Source organism: Lygodium microphyllum, chromosome 11 (genome assembly GCF_053477565.2).
Source record: "Lygodium microphyllum isolate KBCC chromosome 11, Lygodium_microphyllum_v1.1.10, whole genome shotgun sequence".
NCBI classification, from domain to species: Eukaryota; Viridiplantae; Streptophyta; class Polypodiopsida; order Schizaeales; family Lygodiaceae; genus Lygodium; species Lygodium microphyllum.
The window spans coordinates 126,824,051-126,843,541 of NC_141145.1; the positions used below are offsets into that span (position 1 = coordinate 126,824,051).

The window sequence follows — 19,491 nt, forward strand, 5'->3', positions numbered from 1 at the left end:
ACTGGCTACCTCTAGGTTGTTGGATTGGCTTGATAAAGATTTGCAGCGAGACAAGTTTAATTGGATGGCTCGTTTGGGGTTGTAGAGAGTCCTTGATGGTGTCATTTTTTGGCAGCCCCATCTTTGTTCTTTTCAGCGTATTTGTTAGCACTTTCGGGTGGCTCGAGGATATCATGACATTTGGTTGTCCATACAGGACAGGCTTCTGAGGTTCTCTCCTTTGCCTACGTTACAGCCATTGTCTCCTTGGCGAGATTGGATTTTTTGCTTCCTGATGATCTTGAAAAAAGGTCAGCTAATCAGATATATCATCAGATGGTGGAGGCCAAGAGATGGGTCATTGGAAAGGCTAATAAAGTCTGGTATATTGGGGATAGCAAAAAGAAGTGGCAAGAAAGATTCATCCAACTCTGGAAGTCTAAGGTTCCGTATCAAGGTAAAGTGTTCATGTGGAGGTTGCTTATTGGGGGTCTTCCAATTGGGGATGTGTTGCGTGCTCGCAAGATCTTTGCTGGTCGTTGTATATTTTGCACTACATGTGATGAGACATTGCTTCATCTCTTTGTCTCTTGCCTTGATGCTTGACAGATTTGGAGTTTTGTTTCCCGTATGTGGTCCTCAGTGACTCAGCACCAGATATTAGCTCGTTTGTGGATCTACTTTGCATTCAGATTATTCTTGCCTCTTCCATTTCCTTAGATGGGCAGTCCTGTGGCATATTTGGTGTACTTGAAATGCCTTTATTTTTGGTTTAGCATCGGGCATCCATGGTCATGTGGCCTGTGTTCGTGGTTTAGTGTTATGGCAGAGCTCCTCTATGGTGTCAGTTGATTTGGTTCTTCTTGACATTACTGCTCCCTGGTTGGATATTGTTCGCTCCACACCAGCTGTCCTTTCTATGTGATATTTTTGTGTGAGAGTCTTGGTAGACTTTCATTCATGTCTTTTTTTCTTTGCTGACCTGATGGTATGGTGTAAATATTTACTTATTAATTCAATTATCTTCACGAAAAAAAAAGAGAGATATGGTGACTTGATGGGATCCTGTGCATCGACCACCAGCCCTGGCTCCAATCTGCTCGTGTAGGGTTTCTGCACTACGTTTTTTACCTGTGCGTTGCCTCCTACTGCTCGTTTCTCTACCTGAGCTACGTTGCTTGCTAGGCGAAGGTCCTGTGCTTTTACTAAGTGACGTTCGTGGCTGCCCTGCTTGCGACCTTTGTTGACGAATGGTGGCTGTTCCTACCCATGGAGCAACGACCTGGGACCACCCTGTGCACAAGGCGCTGCCTTGCAGACCCTCACCCTCCTTGTCTGCTAGAGGCAACGACTCCTATGCAGTGTGCAAGTGTCTTCGTCTTGCTTGCCCCATACCAGGTTTGGGCCACTTGCCTTCTAATGTACTTTTGCCTTGCTCTTTGGAGGCCCTGCAACACCTTCTTGTTTTGGGGTAGATGCTTAGTCATGGATTGCGTTTGCATTGACTTGCCTCCGACAACCAGAGACTTGGCCATGAATGTTGAAGGTGATGCAGCTGAAGTAGATATGGTTCCTTGCATTGATGAGATGACTTTCTCACCTTGTGGTGATCAGCCTTCTATCAAACACAGGAAGAATGAAGAATTTCCTGTTGCCCGTGAGGCCCTTGATCTAGGTGATTCTTCACTATGCTCGTAAGCACATGTGGCCTCTCGCTCACCAGATTTGCTAGGGCCAAATTGGGAGCAACTATTAGAATTTGCTGACTCTATTTTGGAGGATTATGTTGAGCATAATCATAGATATATCCTTGTTTGCATGGAGGAAGAGATTTTGGATGCATAGGTAAATACCCAAGGGATTCTTTGCTCCTTTTTTGTCTTTCATGGGCGAGGTATCATTCTCTTCTTCACATGCCAAATTCTTGTTCTCACCAAGATCTGTTAGTGGTTGGTATCACTTCTTCAGACAGATGGTGTGGAGGAGATTTTCGCTGGTCTAGGGCTTCTATGAGGTTGTCCTTTGCTCTTCCTCAGCATGGGACTTTCTTCTTCATCAATAGCCCCTCTTTTTTGACAAATAGTTGGTGCATATTTTTTCTTGGCACCTGATGGTAGATTTTCAATGCCTAGTCATGGTTGGAGGTGGAGCATTGCCCAACTGTTTATTGGGCCTTTCTCAAGGATGTTATGGCTGCTGTGGGCCATGTATTGATGTCCCCTAGTCTATAGGCAGCCATTAGAAACAGGTTGTGCATGCTTTGGAATACAGCTAGAAAGAGGCCTAACTGGTTGTGCCTTAGTTGCAATGGTATGTGGCCTCTTTGGTTTCACCTCAAGTGGGGTACTTTTGTAGGGCATTGTTTCTTTGTGGTCAACTAGGTCACTTGCAGAATGTGTGGATAGAAAGACTACCGTGGTGGACCAACCTATGGAGAGAGAACAAACTGTGCCCCTCATCTTGCTGAGAGAGAGATTATCGACCCCAGCCATTCTAAACCAAGCCATCGGCTTCACCCTCAGATCTTGAGATGCAAGGATGGACGGATGCCTGTAGCCATGCTGAAGACAAAGCCAAGGAGACTTTTGTGCATGTAGTGCCTACTGGTCCTTCATCAGCAGATCCTCTTCGCACCTATTCATGTCGTCGAGATGTGCCATGTGCTCGAGTCTCTACCACTCTCAGGGAACCCCGGTCCCCCAAGGAGCTGCAACAACACCAACCCGCACGTGATCCACTAGTCTTCTTGGCTTTTGATGTTGATGGCCGAGTGATCACTCTGCGGGATCGCAAGTACCCAGGTTCACCTCTCACACTGCAGATGAACCCTCTTCCTCACGGGCTGATCTTCAGAGACCTAATCCTGTTGCTGTATTGGGAGACTTCTTTGAAGGTGGTGTATTGGAGACATTGGCAGCAAAGGCCCAGGCCCATGCGGCGAATTCTTGTCAAAACTCTTGATCTTGTGTGTCTATTGAGTCCCAAAGCGCCTTTTGCATACTCGTCCCTTTGCCTTTTTTGTATCCATTGTGCCTAGAGCCACCCTGAACTTTGTAATCTTGTTATCTTGTACTTTTCTTTCGTAATTAATATAAACAACCCATCATGAAGAGAGAGAGAGAGAGAGAGAGAGAGAGAGAGAGAGAGAGAGAGAGTTCTTTCTCCTCACTCTGTTGTCCTCTTTGCTACCCCGCATATCTATCTTAGAGAGAAAGAGCTCTAGAGGGCTTCAGAGGACAGCGGTAAGGAAGCAGCTATGGTCGCTGTGGAGCTTCCCGATGTCACCTCGTCTGCCGGTCTCAAGCATCTCGATGAGTGCCTCCTCACCCGAAGCTACATCTCCGGGTATCAACCCTCGAAGGACGATGTTATAGCATACTGTGCTTTTTCTGAAGCCCCTGGATCTGATCTGGTTAATCTCTCTCGATGGTACAACCACATCTCAGCCTTGCTAGAGAAGTGTCTTCCAGGAACTCCTGTTGGTGTTAGCATCGCTGGTCTACCTATTGTGCATGGTAGGGAGCTGTCTAATGGAACTACAGCACCTGCACCTGGTACGCCTGATGCGGCTGCAGAGGCTGGTGGTGAAGATGACGACGACCTTGATCTCTTCGGTGAAGAGACAGAAGAGGAAAAGAAAGCTGCAGCTGAGCGAGAGGCGAAAATGAAAGCATCAGGAAAGAAGAAAGAAAGTGGAAAGTCATCAGTTTTGCTGGATGTGAAGCCTTGGGATGATGAGATTGACATGGTGAAGCTTGAAGAGGCCGTTCGCAGTGTTGCTATGCCTGGCCTTCTGTGGGGTGCATCTAAGCTTGTCCCAGTTGGATATGGTATCAAGAAATTAACAATCATGATGACCATTAAAGATGACTTGGTCTCTGTTGACAACTTGATCGAGGACTATTTGACTGCAGAGCCTAGAAATGAGTATATACAGAGTTGTGATATCGTTGCTTTCAACAAGATCTAGAGTTTAGAGTGTTTTTTGGAGTTGTGAGATGGACATTTATACCTCAACATGAGAGCAGTGACTGATTTTTCGGCTGCCTTGGATCTACCAGGGGCCTGTGCTACTGCTGAAAACCTTGATGGCTGTTTATCGACTATCTGAACTATCAAGTAGACTTTCACTAAGAAAAAACTAATGAGTTTTCCCGATAATCAAATCTGAGTATATCTTATTCCAGTATTAAAAAGAGAGAGAGAGAGAGAGAGAGAGAGAGAGAGGAGGTTGCTAATTAGTTTTCCTACTCTGGGAGACATTCCAGAGACTGGTGACTTCAGCAATTCCCTTCCAGAAGTAGGCGATAGCATTTATGACGCCTACCGGATTTTGCGACAGCAGTTTTTGGTCCTCAAGCAGTAGGCGACAGCTTCCCAAGCAGAATTGATAGGGCAAAATTGTTACCAACAAGATTGAAGCATCTCAAAATTTCACGTCCCCATGACAAGAACACTTGACGCATTGTGACACTCGTATAAAATTTTTCCTGTGAATATCCTAGTCTTCGAGTGTACGAAGTTTGCCTTGTTTAAAAAATAATCTATTACAAATGGAATACTTATTCACTATCTTTCTGTGAGTACCTAGCTTTCAGGCGTTTGGACTGCAAAAGGCCTAAGCTATTAGATCCCTCTTGATTTAGTTTCTAGATCTTACTAAAGTGAAGATAATTTTGGTAACACCCTTTGGGAGAATGATAGAGATCAATCGAAATTTCTAAGAAGGACAAAGCATTGACTTTAGGAATTCGATTAAGAGTATCGCCAACCATATTAGTTGCACCCTTTCTGTAGTGAATTTTCAGGTCAAACTCTTATGTAAGCTCCTCCCATCTCTCCTTGCAGCCATAGAGATTGGGCTGTTTACATGAGTATTTCAATCAATGGTGATTTGTCCAAATAATCAATCGATTGTTGTACAAATAATGACGCTATTCTTTAAGCTCATGGATGACTGCTACTAATTCCTAATTCTAGATGGTATTGAGGTCACTACTCCAAATAATTGTCGGACTAACGTGCTTATTTTTTCTTTGGATGCTCTTAAGCAAACGTGTGAATGATTCAATAATATGAGCATGGTTCTTGGAATAGGCCAATCAAGCACTACTCGTACCTTTTCGGAATCGATGCAAATGCCATCAATGGAGATTATATGACTAAGGTATAAAAGCTCCATGCGAAAGAATTTGCACTTAGATAGTTTGGCAAGCAATTGCTCTTGCCTTAAAAGGCGTAAGATGATACGCAAGTGTTTGGCATGTTTCTCCAATGACTTATGGGCAAGTAAGGTTGTCATTAAGGAAAACAACTATCCACTTTCCAAGGTATGGATGAAATAAATCATTCATTATTTGTTGAAAAGTTGCAAGAGCATTGGTTAATCCAAAAGGCAGGACAAAAAATTGATAGTGTCCATTTTGTGTTTGAAATGTAGTTTTGAGGACATCCTCTGAAGCTATCCATATTTGATGGTATCTGGATCTTAGATCGATTTTGGTAAAATACTGCATATCTCAAAGTCAATATATAAGGTCGTTCATCCTAGGCAACAGATACTTGTTCTTGATGGCCATCTTATTGAGACCTTTGTAATTGGTATAAAGCACATCGTGCCATTCTTCTTTTTAGGGAGAAAGGCAGGCATACCCACAGGGATCTACTCAGCTCAATAAATCTATTAGTGAAATAGTCCTGAAGTCGCCTAGCTATCTTGTCCTCCTCTTTTAGGCTAAACATGTAAGGTTGTGGAGAGATGGGATGGCTTTGGCCTTGCTATCAAGCAAGGTTTCAATCCTATGGTCGAAGATTCCGCAAGATAGTGGAAGTCTGTCAGGTAGCTTGAATAGAAAGATATCAACATACTTATGTAATATTGGATCCAAATATATTGACTTACATTTGAAATTATATTAAGATTATTATTAAAGGAAATTGAGTTACATCGAGAATCACAAAATTGAAGTTTTTCAATGAGACAAATAAAAGTAGTAACACTTGATGGAAAAAACATTAAGTAAACTCCATTGCTCAAATTGTATATATATTATTTTTTGTGATTCGGGAGGGTAGAGAGTCCTCAATCAAATGGAAACAACCATCAAGCTTAAAATAAAATAAATGATTTTTATAACCAATATAGTATTTTTCAAAGAACCATGGTATGCTAAGAATGACATTGACATGATCAAGGCTCACAAGTTAAAAATCTATGATCTAAATGTATTGCTGAATCGAAAGATGGAAGTGTGGTACCATGCGATGCTAGCAATCCACCATAGGGTCCTCCGCATAACCGACATCATAAATTCGGTTAGTGGGTACTGTGTGGAGCCATAGTCTCTGTACCAAATGGGAAGAAATAAAATTATGAGTGAAACCATTATCAAATATAAGGGTAACCTCTAGGTGATTTAATTGCTTAGTGACCTTTAAAAGGTCATGTGGACGAAAAATAGTTTTATTGTTAGTATTGACACAACCATCTTCAAATAAAATTTCAAAAGATATACGTTGAGCTTCAAGAGTATTTATCGAAGTCTTAGAAGTAGACTTTGTCTTTTTTTTTGGGAGCACCCATGATCACCATGAAAGTGATCCCTTTGATGGTAGGTGAAACAATGGGTCTTTGAGTGATCCTCCTTGGGAGTGACCTTATCCTTGCCATCCTTTTTCTTATGCGATTGCGAAGATGGTTGACGAGTTGCTGTCAAGTTAGTTGATTTCTTTGACCTAAAGACTAAGGTAGCTCGATGGGAATCCCCAGTTGATTAGTTGTCCCTACTTGTAGCCAAAGTATTATTAAAAAAATTTGTATACTTGTAGACATCCTTAAGCAAATGAAGAGGATTACGTGGGACCTCATTTTAGTAGTCCAGTGGCAATTAGAAAAGGTATGGCATATAGAGCAGTGCTTGAGGATCATCCGAACCCTTCGTTTTATGCAATAGATCTTTAAATTCCTGAGAGTATGGATCCAATATCTTTTTCCCCATATAAAGCTCAAATATTTTTTGAAAATTTTCAATCCACTTATCGGTCTTGAAACAATCCAAAAGATAGGTAGAAAATCAGCCCAAGTCATTGGCTTAGGGTGTAGGTTCACTCATCAAGGGTACACCTTCCCTCTCAAGTTATAACATTATTTGTATTTGTCGGATGCATTGGGCATCATCGAACTAATACAAATCAATATATGTAGTCCATTTGGTCAGCAATGAATTGATGTTTGTATCATCACATTCCTTCTTTTTCCCTTTAAATGGACCGGGTTGTAATTGAAGAGGGAATGTCCTCATGGCTGTGGACACATATGGAAAATGGAGATTGCACAACTTAGCAAATTGCCGTTACATTTCTTTCACTTGAGCCTTGAGACTCACCATGAGGGACGACTATCCGTCAGGTTTGAAAGAAGAAGAGGCTTTGGGATGCTATCTGTGCATGTGTTCGGGTTTGGGAGAAGCTAGACAGGCATCCTCCATATGTTGAGGTTTAGTGGGAACGGGCATATGAAAAAGAGATGGCCTATGAGAAGCCATGATGTGGATAAGAGAAAGGAGTAGATAAAAAAGGAATTTGAGAGAGAGAAAGAGATGCGGTAGTTTTGGAGATCATGTAGCACAAAAGAGGAGAGCAGAGTAAGTAGAAACAATATGCATTTAAGGTAGAGTTGGATCTATTTTTTTGGTTTTGGATGGAAGCAGGGGTTTAGATTAAGGGGTTGCTTTTGGTTAAATAACCCAGAGCCGAGATTAGCCTTTTTATATTAATAAAACGATGTTTGAATAATTTTGTGTGAGAGAGAGAGAGAGAGAGAAAGAAAGAAAGAAAGAAAGTTATATTAACATCTACAACAGGCCAAGTTGGCCTATGAGACTAAAATGTTGGATACAAATGTCTGGGAGATTTCAAAAGTCCCAGTGAAGCTAACATTTATGCTATGTTGAACTAAATTGAGTAGGTACAAAATGATGTCTGGACTAGATACAATCTAGAGGTACTCCCAGTGCGGTGTGGAACTTCTCTTGGGGTGTGCATCCTAGGATGTTGTAGAAGAAGTTTGTCACTGCTCTCTGTGTGTGTCCTTCTAGATGAGTTGGCCTCCTGTCTTGTAGTAGTGCAGTTCGGTGCCTCTCAAGCTCCGGGAGGAAAAGACCTAGGCATCTCTGGTCCTCGTACTCCATGACGCGACGAAGAGGTCCAAATCCATCACAGAAGAGGCAATGGTACCGTCCTCGTATGTCATAGTATATTGTGCATTTGCATATGTTGTGCTCCTCTGTTTTAGGCTCTTGACCACAAAGCTGGCAAGTCCTATCCTCTGCTAGGGTATTTATCCATCTGCCTATCTCCATTTGCAGCCTATGTGAGGAGGTGCAAATCTGTCCGATAGCAACCCGTACGCTATGGAAGAGATGGGTGTCCATATATGCTGGCCGAATAGTGAAACCATCATCAGAGAGACACAATAAATGACTCCTGTAGAACTCCATCCTCGATCCTAGAGGGAGTGGTGGATGGATCCATGTCCTTGCTGTCTCAATCCTCAAGATATCAACTCTGATCACCTGGTTCAGCTCTGATCGGCTGAGAGAAAGTGTAGGGCAGTCAAGGCTATAATCCAAGGGTGGGAGACCGTGAATATCCAAACTATGTAGGCTCATCCAAATAGCCATCTGTGAAAACCAACAGTTCTTCTCGCCTCCTGCTGCTAGTTGTCTAGATGAGGTTAGTGCTAATCTAGAGTATCTATGGCATGGAAGTTCCCATAGTCTGTGCCAAAAGGTCACTGCCTTGAAGAGTGCCTCCGTAACTATAGATGCTGCCCCTAGCTCTGCTCTGACAATGGGATGTGGGGTGAAGGGCTTACTCCTAATCATGCGTGCTATCATCATGATCAATGGGCTTTCCATGCTATCCCAACCATTATAATAATCCCTCTCTACTCCAATCTGATCAGTGAGTGGGCTAAGACGCCTGTGGTACAAGCTGCAACCCCATACCTCTGCTCCATATAGTAATGTAGGTATGACTAGGGTGTCAAATAGCCAGAGTTTGGTGCGGGGCTCCTGGAACTGTATATAAGCACACTGACTCTCAAGTGCCGCTAGTGCTGCGTATCCACGTGCCAGACGTGCCTCTGATGCTCCCCTCAACGAAAAACGTGGGATAGACATATTCCCTCACATGTTTCAATATGTCTCCCCCAAATGTAAACTGGTACATAGATCTAGTCATCCATGTTGCTGAAGTATTGAAAACCATGGTTTTGGTCTTCCCAAGGTTCACTGTGAGATCTTTGTCTCTACAGAAGATGTGCAAAGCATCTAGATGGCACTGCAATCCCTCCGGTGAGTCTGAAATGAGAACAATATCATCTGCATACAGTAATATCGGTATCAGCACCCCTGCCAGGCTGGCTCAAGCTCCTCCTCCTCGGTCTATGTAATCAGATACTTCATCTATGTATAGACCAAATAATGTGGGTGAAAGTGGGCATCCTTGTTTCACTCCTATGGTACTGTCAGTCCTCTCTGATAGCCCCCCAGGTGCTCGTACATGACCTGTCACTGCTTCATATAATGCATAGACACCCCATCATATACCCTCTGGTGCTCCAATGTCCTGCAATCTCTGCATGATGCGTGTACGAGGCACATTATCAAAAGCTTTGCGAAAGTCTACAAAGCAACAATAGATCCTCTTGTCTCGGGCTTGACCCTCCTCAATAATGGCTCTAAGTGTGAGAATGTGGTCCAGCGTGGTATATCCTCGTCTGAAACTTGCCTGTCCTTGTGCTCTCTTGCCTTGCATTTCAGCCCATTCACTGAGTTCATGCTCCAATATAGATCTGTATATCTTGGCCAAAGCATGACCAATCATGATAGTCCTATAGTTGCTAGGAATCAAGGGATCACCACTTTTAAATAGCGGGATTATAGTATTGTTTGACCAACTCATAGGGAAACCTTCACATATTGCTCTATTGAATATATGTGCTAATATGGGTGCTAATATGTCACAACAAGCATGTGAGAAATGTTCTGCTACTAGTCCATCCTCATCCTATGCCCTCCCATTTTGTAATCTATAAATTGCATCTCTAACCATTTTCCATGTGAAGAAAGACCATTGTGTTGGCCTACAAGCTTGTGGGGGCTGCATAGGTGGCTGTCCTGGCAGGTCATACAGTTGTCTCCCATAGTCAAGCCAAGGATCTGGTGATGTAATCTGTATGGGGGGCTGTCTTTCATGAAACATCTTCCATGCGCTCTTGCTATCCTGCCCCAAAAATAGCTGATATATCTCTGCTTCTGCTTTCACTAAGTTAGTTTCATTTCTTCTTTCGCACAAGGCGTTTGAAGAACGCCTTTGCTTGGCAATGTGTCTAAGTGCCTAGCTCCACTTCTCTCTGTAAGCGAGCTCAAGTGACTCTGAACTCATCATCATACCAACTATTTTGGGGAGCAATAGATCGTGTGGGTCTACCTTGGGGCGAGGTGTGTGGGAATGCATACATGGCTGATCCATGTATGGCCTCTGCTAAATTCCTTGTACATTCTTCCAACGATCTACTCAAATCCAAATCATGTAAACTGGTCTGCAGAGAACCACTGTAGATGTGTGAGGTGTCTTCTGTAAAGTAGTATTTGGGATGTCTCGGGAGGCATGGTGTTGCTGATCCATGTATGGCCTCTGCTAAATCCCTTGTACATTCTTCCAACGATCTACTCAAATCCAAATCATGCAAACTGGTCTGCAGAGAACCACTGTAGATGTGTGAGGTGTCTTCTATAAAGTAGTATTTGGGATGTCTCGGGAGGCATGGTGTTTCATGTTTCATATGTACACAAGAGAGCATGAATGTCAAAATAGCATGATCTGCTACTATGCCAATTGGTCTCTTAGATATCTTAAAGTTTTGGATGTCTGGTATCAATGCTGGTGAGCCCATCAAGTAGTCCACAGTACTTGCCCTCCTTTGTGATTCCAGCATGTCAAATTGTCAGATCCTAGCCATTGTGGCAGACCATTAAAGATGGCTAGTCTGTGTGCACTTCCCAAAGTCAATAGGTGTGTCCCATAGGTACTCACTTCTTTATCCTGGGCTTTCCTGCATAGGCCTATTTCATCTATGTCGATCTCTTTGAACATGGCATTATCATGCATATAAAAGTCACTCTGTCTATCTCCAATGCGTGCATTGAAATCACCTACTAATAATATGTCCCCAGTGCTAGCATATCTCATGATATCCTCATAAAGTACATCAAAGGGAGATCCATCACGTGTGGCATAGGTAGAATTTGCAGGACGAAAGTAGCATATTGCAATGAATATATCCCGTGGTCTTCTTGCATGTATCCTAATCCATAAATATCGTGCATCATCATCTCTTTTCATTACTTGCACTATCCCTTTGAGGTCTTCCCGGTATAGTATGGCCACAACTCCAGAACCCCTAGTGCTTCCTGGTTTTCTAGCTCTGCTGGACAAAATGCACTTTACCACCTGTATCCCCGCACGTCTGGTAGTCGGCTACCTTTACATTGGTGTGTTTCTGTGTACATTGCTATATCTATGTTTCGGAAGCTATCTTCAAAGTAACCAGCATCCAAGCATAGGGCTCCATTACAATTCCATATTGACATCCGAAGTGTCTCATAAGCCTCGTACCGTCATGAAGTCCTTTTGTCAGTGATGATGACTCGTCTATCCCTATAAACAGCCCACTTTCCCTCTTTGTGAGCCTCCAATACCTTGGGCATGTGTTCTCTGCGATGCGCTATTTGTGTTGGGTAAGGTCCTCATCCAAATAAATCTTCTCACCCTTGAGGGCTCTCCTCTTGGAGAGGAAGGCCTTTTTTTTCTCTATGTTCCCAAAGCGAGGAATTAGAGCCTTGGACTTAGAGGCCTCTTTCCCCACTCTCCAAGCACTGACGATAGGTACGTTTGAAGCCCCAATTTTGTCAGGAAGTGTCTTAGCATCTTCTTGTGGATTGCTCTTCTCCTCCCCTCCTGCTACCCATACGTGTAAAACCCTAGCCCGTCTCCTAGCCTGTTCTTCCAAGGTAGCATTCATTACTTGAGTCTTGTTCATGGATGTTCCCTTATTCTTTTTTACTACCTCAATCCATGGGCTGGCTTCTTCTATTTGCTTCTGTGTTGTCTTTGCCACTTCTGCCCATGAGTGAACCTCCCTTTCATATGCCTTCAAAGCCTCTTTCTCTTTTTGTAGTTCTTCTTGCACATTCATTTCTTTTTTCTTAAATGTATTCAATTCTTTCTCCAGTTCTAAGATTTCAGATTTGTTGGCATTTACCACTTTCAGCATTTCAATTTTCAGCGTGTGCATTTCGGACAGCATTTGTGCTTGTAAGTCATTCTTAATCTTTATTTGCATGTCTTGCATTTCTGCCCTCTGATTTACTATCAGTTTGGCTTTGACCTGCTCTCGTATTTCTCTCTCCAATTCTTGTCTCATAATTCGTAGTTCAGAGCGAATCATGAGATGAATTTCTTCATATTTCTTTTCATTCATGGTGCGTGAGGTCTTTCCATGCTTGTCAGATGCTGGGGAGATGGTCCAATGACGGACCCTATGGCCATACGTCTTGTACCGTGTGTTCTTAGAAGGGGTGTTGAACATTGCTTCCAGGGACGGTTGTGTTAGTTCTTGATCAGATTCGTCTCCCAGATATTCATTTTCCACGGTTTGATGCTTGCATTTGTCTACATTATCCATCTCTCACACACTCTGTGTGCAAAGCCACTCAGCTTTTACTTTGTACTGGCAAAATCAGAGCAAATTCTGTGATTCCTGCAAATTTCCAGGGTTTTCCTAAACCCTCACTGAATTTTTGCAAGCCCCGTAATCTTTTACGAGCCCGAATGCCTTCACACTGTTTGCAGTCACCAGGACACAGCAGACAAGCCAGCATTCATGTCATTCTGAGTACATTGGCATCCCTGCAGGACAGTGGCTGTCTCCCTGTGCAGAGTTGTGACCTTGCAGAGCAGCTCCTTCAGGTCAGCACTCACGCCAGTCCCGCCAGACTACTGTCACTGCCCTTGCTCCCACCAGACTGCCGCTTCTTGTAGGACGGACATGACAGTCACGTCAGCTCTTGTCACTCGCGCCAGACACGTCTGTCATGCCAGCAGGTACCAACAGGTTTTGGCCATTTCCAACTGTATGAAGGCTCGTACTGCAAGCAACAGCTCCAACGAGAGAGAGAGAGAGAGAGAGAGAGAGAGAGAGAGAGAGAGAGAGAGAGAGAGCTTTTAGTAAACTATCATGATGTTGATATGCAACCCACTATCAACGGTTAATTGCTAGTGCACAACTGTTTTTTTCCATGCCAATGCTCTTGTTCTGGACAGACACATTAGTGGCCGTTAATGCGACCACACCCATCTGGAAGTATCCTTGCCCGACAATGACTAGAATCGATGACACGAGGTCTAGTTTATTCAATGAGCAGGTCTAGCAATGTCGTTAGAGGCAGGAGGGGAGTGTTAATTGTTGAGTCGCAATGGTGACTAACGTTGAAGAGAGATGGTAGAGACTTAGACTATGCAGTGTTCCATACCACCCTTAATGAGATAAAGGCGTACTTGTTAGGCGCGAACCATCATACCATCGGATCTTGCATCCAATTGCAAGTTGATGCTTTGATACCAATGAAACGTCCCCTTAGGATCCAACTTGCACACGAGACATGACACAAGCTAAACTAATAATAAAAGGGACTGGGCATTAGATTCACCTCCCAATCATAGAGCCAAACGGGCGCATCCTCGAGCCTGGGAGCTAGTAGCACTCTAGGTCATGACCACATCCCAAGGGTTGGCATCCCATACTAGTAGTCCATACCAACCTAGTGTACGGATGTGTTGACCAATGGGCCAAGGGACCACGAATGGTGATCACACACAATGAATTTGCACAATAGGGCCTTGAGTCCTATAAATAGGACTCGGCTTCCCTAAACTCCAAGTGCCCTTAGTGCATTCATACTAAGCCACTTGATGACCACTGTGACACCAATGCTACTAGCTCCCATCTAGATGTCCCCTCATAGTTGAGAACAGTGTAAATTGTGATGGTTGACTATTGTCAGAGTGATTATAAGATGTGTATTGCCCCTAATTTTGTTGGTTGCCACTACCATGCCTCCATTGTCTAGGTTTATCTTGCAATTATGGGGTGCAGGTTTTGTTGGGGGTTTCTTTGGTTGTGTGCCTTTGGCCTTTGAAAGACACTCATCGTCAAAATGGCTAGTCTTTTGATAGTATTGGCAACACCTATTTTTCTTGGGTACATTTTGCCATCCATGTTTGAGTTGTGACTTGAGTGTTCCCTTGTGACTTAATAGGTTGTAGATCTTGAGTTTGGTCCTATTTGACCTTCCCTTTCTTCCACTTTTGAGAAGTAGAAACAAGGACTCCCCTTGAAGGTGAGAGAGTCTTATGAAATTGGTCAAGAACAGTTGGGTGTAATGCAGAAGTTGATGCTCAAACTCATAGAATGTGGGAATAGTAGGCTGTAAATCACTTGTGTACAAAATTGAATTATTTTCTATGGAAGTTTATTGAGGACCAACATGAGTTGCTCATTAGGGATTTAGGAACCAATAGTGGCAAACTCGGTGAGTAAATGCTAGTATTCTGCTAACTTGACCTTAAGGTCATCCAGGTGTGTGATTCTAATCCCTTAGAGCTCATGGACTAGATTGATACAATAGGTGATATCAGGAGTCGCATATGGTGGAAAGATTTGTTGCTTTCCAAGAGTGAAAACCTTTGGATGAGCCTAACGATGGTTTGGTTGTGGTTCTAACTCATGATTTAGGTCCCATAAATTCTAGGAGTCTAAAACATGCCCCATAAGATTCAACCATGCGGTACAATTAGACCTGTTGAAATGAGCCTTGTTAGTGAAAGCTTTCCTTGTAGAGGTAGATGAAGAATAAGAACTTTGAGGGGTTTGATGGAAGGGGTAGGGCGAGAAGATAGGGATAGGGTTTGGGATATCATAAGGTGCCATACGAGGTAGCATGGGAGTCTAAAGCCCTCGCCCGTAGTTGCCTCCGTACGTCATACGGTGCGATTTGTACGGTACCGTACGATACGTATCTGTACGTGATTTTGGGCCCTTTTGGGCCACCTGGTCTGTGCCACCTGGATCCTATGTTCCACGTTTCCTACGCCCCCGCCTTTACTCTTGCGCATTCCACCTGCCTGCGTGGCACTTTTTTGGGGGGGGGTGGGAAGCCTTGGATACCTCATCCCACCCCCTTTTCCAACCATGCACTCACACCCCACCCCCCACCCCCCCCTCCCCCCCCCCCCCCCCCCCCCCCCCCCCCCCAAACAAATCCTCTTTGGATTCCTTCCAGGTAGCAGCCCTCTCTTTGACCGTTGACCCCTCTTTGACTGTTTGAACTTTGACCCTTCTCTCATCTACAAAAGGTGCTCTTCTCCTCCATGCTTCCACACCAATTCAGCAAGCACTTACCATTCTCATCTTCCTCTCTTGGATCTTGATTCTTGAATGGACTTGTGATTTGTCGTTCTCGAATCTCACCTCCCATCCCCTCTTTCCTGTATCCTATCGAAGCATTTGTCATTCTCAAATCTCATCTCCCATCCCCTCTATCCCGCGGGTTGCACCCTATCAAAGCATTTGCCATTCTCACCTCCCATCCTCTCTCTCTCACTCTTGCTCTTTCAACTTTACCCCAACCCTCGGGCCTCTCGAGTCTCCCTTCCTTTCAACTTTCAAGACTCGAGTTTCAAGAATTGAGACTCAAGCATCTCTCTCTCTCTCTCTCTCTCTCTCTCTCTCTCTCTCTCTCTCTCTTTGTGGCCTCTTTATCCGTCATCGGCACTATGACTTGTGAGAAGCATGAGGCCTTCAATTTGCATGCGATCCATGTGGAGAGGGACACAAAGAAGTCCAACTTCCACCATTGGACATGCAAGTATTGTGGGAAGCACTATACAAGTGGTGCATCTCGGCTTCTCCAACATCTTTCCAAGACGGGGAGGCAAGTTGCTCCATGCAAGGAGATCCCTCAAAACATTGCAGAGGAGATTCTCTCCAAGATGAGAGGAGGATCCACAAGAGGAGGAGGAAGTGGCTTATCAGCATCAACTCCTATGCCTACTAACGAGGAAGCATCCAATGTGTGCGTATCTTCAACCGATGCGGGAGAGGCCTTTATCATTGGTGGTGGAGGCTCCACATCCGTATTCGGCTCCAGTAAAAGACCAAGAGTGGAGGCTCATGCGCTGCTGGAGAGACAATTGTCTCTCTCTCAAGCTCCCGGTCATGTGCGTGGATCGGTTGCTTTTCTTAGTAGAGAGACAACGACTTGCGGGCATTGAAATTGCACACACGGTGATTGAGTGCAATCTTGCATTCAATGTCCTAAAGCAAGAGCAATGGAAGAAGATGGTAAAAGCGATTGCCAATGTGGGTCCATGTGAAGGATGGACCAGTGTCACATTCAACGACATAAGGACAAGAAAGATTGATGAAGAGAAGGAGAGGATTGATAGAGCCCTTGATCCTATTCGGGCTGCATGGATAAAATATGGTTGCTCCATTCTCACCGATGGATGGAGTGATCGTAAGAAATGGGGCATCATCAATATACTCGTCTCATGTCTACTCGGCACTTACTTTTTGTGGACCATAGATACCGGCAAGAGGGGAAAAAAACAATGGGCACACTCATCTACTGCCACATTTGACAAGCTATCATTGATTTATACATTGCAATTTGCATTTTAAATTTGTTTCACTTTCTTTCATTATGATAATATCATGATTCATAATTGAAATTTGATTTATACATAACTTGTAATTTGTAAATTATGGTTGTAGGTGGGCCCCAAAAGTGTGGTGCAAGTTGTTACCGACAATGCATCGTATTGTCAGCGCATGAGCCGTTTGCTTGAGGCCGAGTTTCCTACGATTGTGTGGACTCCATGTGCAAGTCATTGTTTGGACTTGCTCATGGAGGATATTGGGAAGCTCAAGTGGGTGAAGAGGGTGGTCCGCAAAGCTACATCAATTGTCACATTCTTCACGGTAAAGGTAAAGGTGCTTGTGATGTATTGTGAGCATAGCACATTGGAGTTGAACAAGCCTTCTTCAACTCGCTTTGCTTACATGTGGTTATTACTGGAGCGCCTTTATGAGGTGCGGTCTGCCTTGTGCCAAACAATGGTATCTACTCTATGGAATGAGTGGGATGAGCATGAGACAGAGGAGGCCAAAGCCATGCAACGCTTGTGCCTTAATGAGCAGTTTTGGCAAAAAGTCCATGTCATTGTCATTGTTGTGACTCCCTTTTATAGGGTGTTAGGTATGAGTGATTGCAAGGGGTCCACCATGGGCCTTCTCATTCACTTCTTTAGAGCGGCATTGGCGGAGGCATATGCTTGTACAGTTATCACAGACACAGCGTGCACATGTTTTAGAGATAATAGAGAGGAGATGGGCGTGGATGCATAAGCCTATCCATGGTTTTACCACTTTGGTACATCTGGCCTATAAGTCACCGGCGGTCATGGATGATAGAGACTTCCGTTCAGACCAGCTTGCTTATTTGACTCGTGTGGTCCTTGTGGATGACCACAATGCAGTGCTAGAGGAGCTAGGATGCTATGCAGATTAGAGAGGGCATGTGGCTTTTGCTTCTCCCACTTGTTGGAGGAGAGAGTTACTTGTAAAGCCTTTATTTTGGTGGCAAAACTTTGGATACACACTGGAGACCCTTCAGCCCTTAGCCATGAGGGTCCTTGCCTAGGATTGTTGTTTGGGTGCATGTGAGAGAAACTGGAGTGCTTATTCTCTCATTCACACAAAGATTCGCAATCGGCTTAGCACATGACAGTTAGAGCGGCTAGTCTATTGCCGCACTTACGCATGATGAGGGCTATGATGAGCATGGATAGTCCGAAGCAGATAAAGGTTAAACACTTAACCATAACATTTAAAATTTGTTGTTTTAACTTTTAAACTTTGAACTTTGAAGTTTAAACTTTATACTTTATAATTTAGACTTTAGCATTTACAATTATCAACCTTACGTGCATCACTGCATTGTGTAGGTGAATGTTGATACATTCAAGTTGACGGGCGACACTCTTCCGAGTACACATAAGGAGGTGGACGAGGAGGAGATGATTTTTGCAGAGCTCTATAGAGAGCTTATAGCAGCAGATACTCGTGACACTCGCAGTCAGTGTGCTTGTGGGCGAGGAGTTCGAGTAGGTGGTAGCAGGGGCATGGTCATTCGACGCCCTTCATCATCGAGGAGAGGTGGTTCGAGTGGCTTGCAAACATATGTAAGGTGGGGCTCTAGTAGCTCACATCCTATGCCTCATGATGACATCCCCCCCTTGCCTACACAGCCGCCACCTAGGGAGCCATCATTTGATGATGATGGTAACCTCATCAGTGAGTATAAGTATGAGTGTGTCTCATCATTGGATGCCGAGGAGCCATTTTTAGACTCTCTTGATGAGCACTCAGATGGTCCTAACGATGATGATAGTGATGCCTCATCATAGATTCATATGACATGTCACATAGGTCTCTCTTTTTTTTTTGTGTAAGATATACTAGACTGTAGTTGTATCGCATGTTTTGTGTAGCCCATGCGACTGCGATGGTCACCCTCATGTATTCATCTTATTCTGTAATGAAATGGCTATTTCCTCTTAAAACATGTATTCTATGATCTATCATTTAATGATTTATGGTTTTTGTTATTTAAAAAATCATCTTAAATTTTTTTCGTACTAATATCGTACCGTACCTTATAAAATCATAAGGTACCAATTAATACCGTATTTTATCGTACCGTACTATATCATACCTTTCGTACCTAACAACTATGTCCTTGCTGAAATATAGGCTGAGGCACTGGAACATAACCAAAAGGACCAAAAGGTCCACTAGGTAAGGACATTTGCACAAACTGTGATACCAATTTATCAACAATAGGGAGTAGGTGTGCTTGGGTAGATAACCCCTGCAAACAATACCTCAAGGGTGCTTGGTTTGGAAGATGAGTCCCCACCACCGGTGCACCTCCACCACCTAATTGTGCAAAAGTAGAGGGCCTAAAAGAATAAGATATGTCTATGTTTGATGGTCCCCTCGGTGTGATGTGTAGTGCTATTGATGAAGGAATGAATTAAGGTATAGGGGAAGGAAAGGGTGAGATGGGTGGGCTTTGAACTGGAGATGTGGAGCAGAAGCAGTGTATGTAGTGGAAAAACTTTGTGAATTAAATGGAAATGTGAAAAATTGAAAAGTAGATGATGGATTTTGTGTTGATGAAGATGAAGCACAAAAAATAACCTTAAAAGTCAAAGCATAAAAAGAGGCATTTGCATTTGCATTTTATACTCATCAGCTATGTATTGTTTCATGTTTCTTTTTTCTCCATTTGTTAGTCATAGCATTAGATGAGCTTTCTTAGT

At 43.6% G+C, this 19,491-nt stretch overlaps 1 protein-coding gene and 1 pseudogene across 3 annotated transcripts in view; both read left to right on the forward strand.

The window, feature by feature from the left end:
• Positions 1–19,491, forward strand: part of LOC148029348 (Cation efflux family protein) — a 146,686-nt gene that overhangs the window by 87,169 nt on the left and 40,026 nt on the right. The window lies entirely within an intron of this gene.
• LOC148029350 (elongation factor 1-delta pseudogene) lies at positions 3,141–4,162 on the forward strand (annotated as a pseudogene).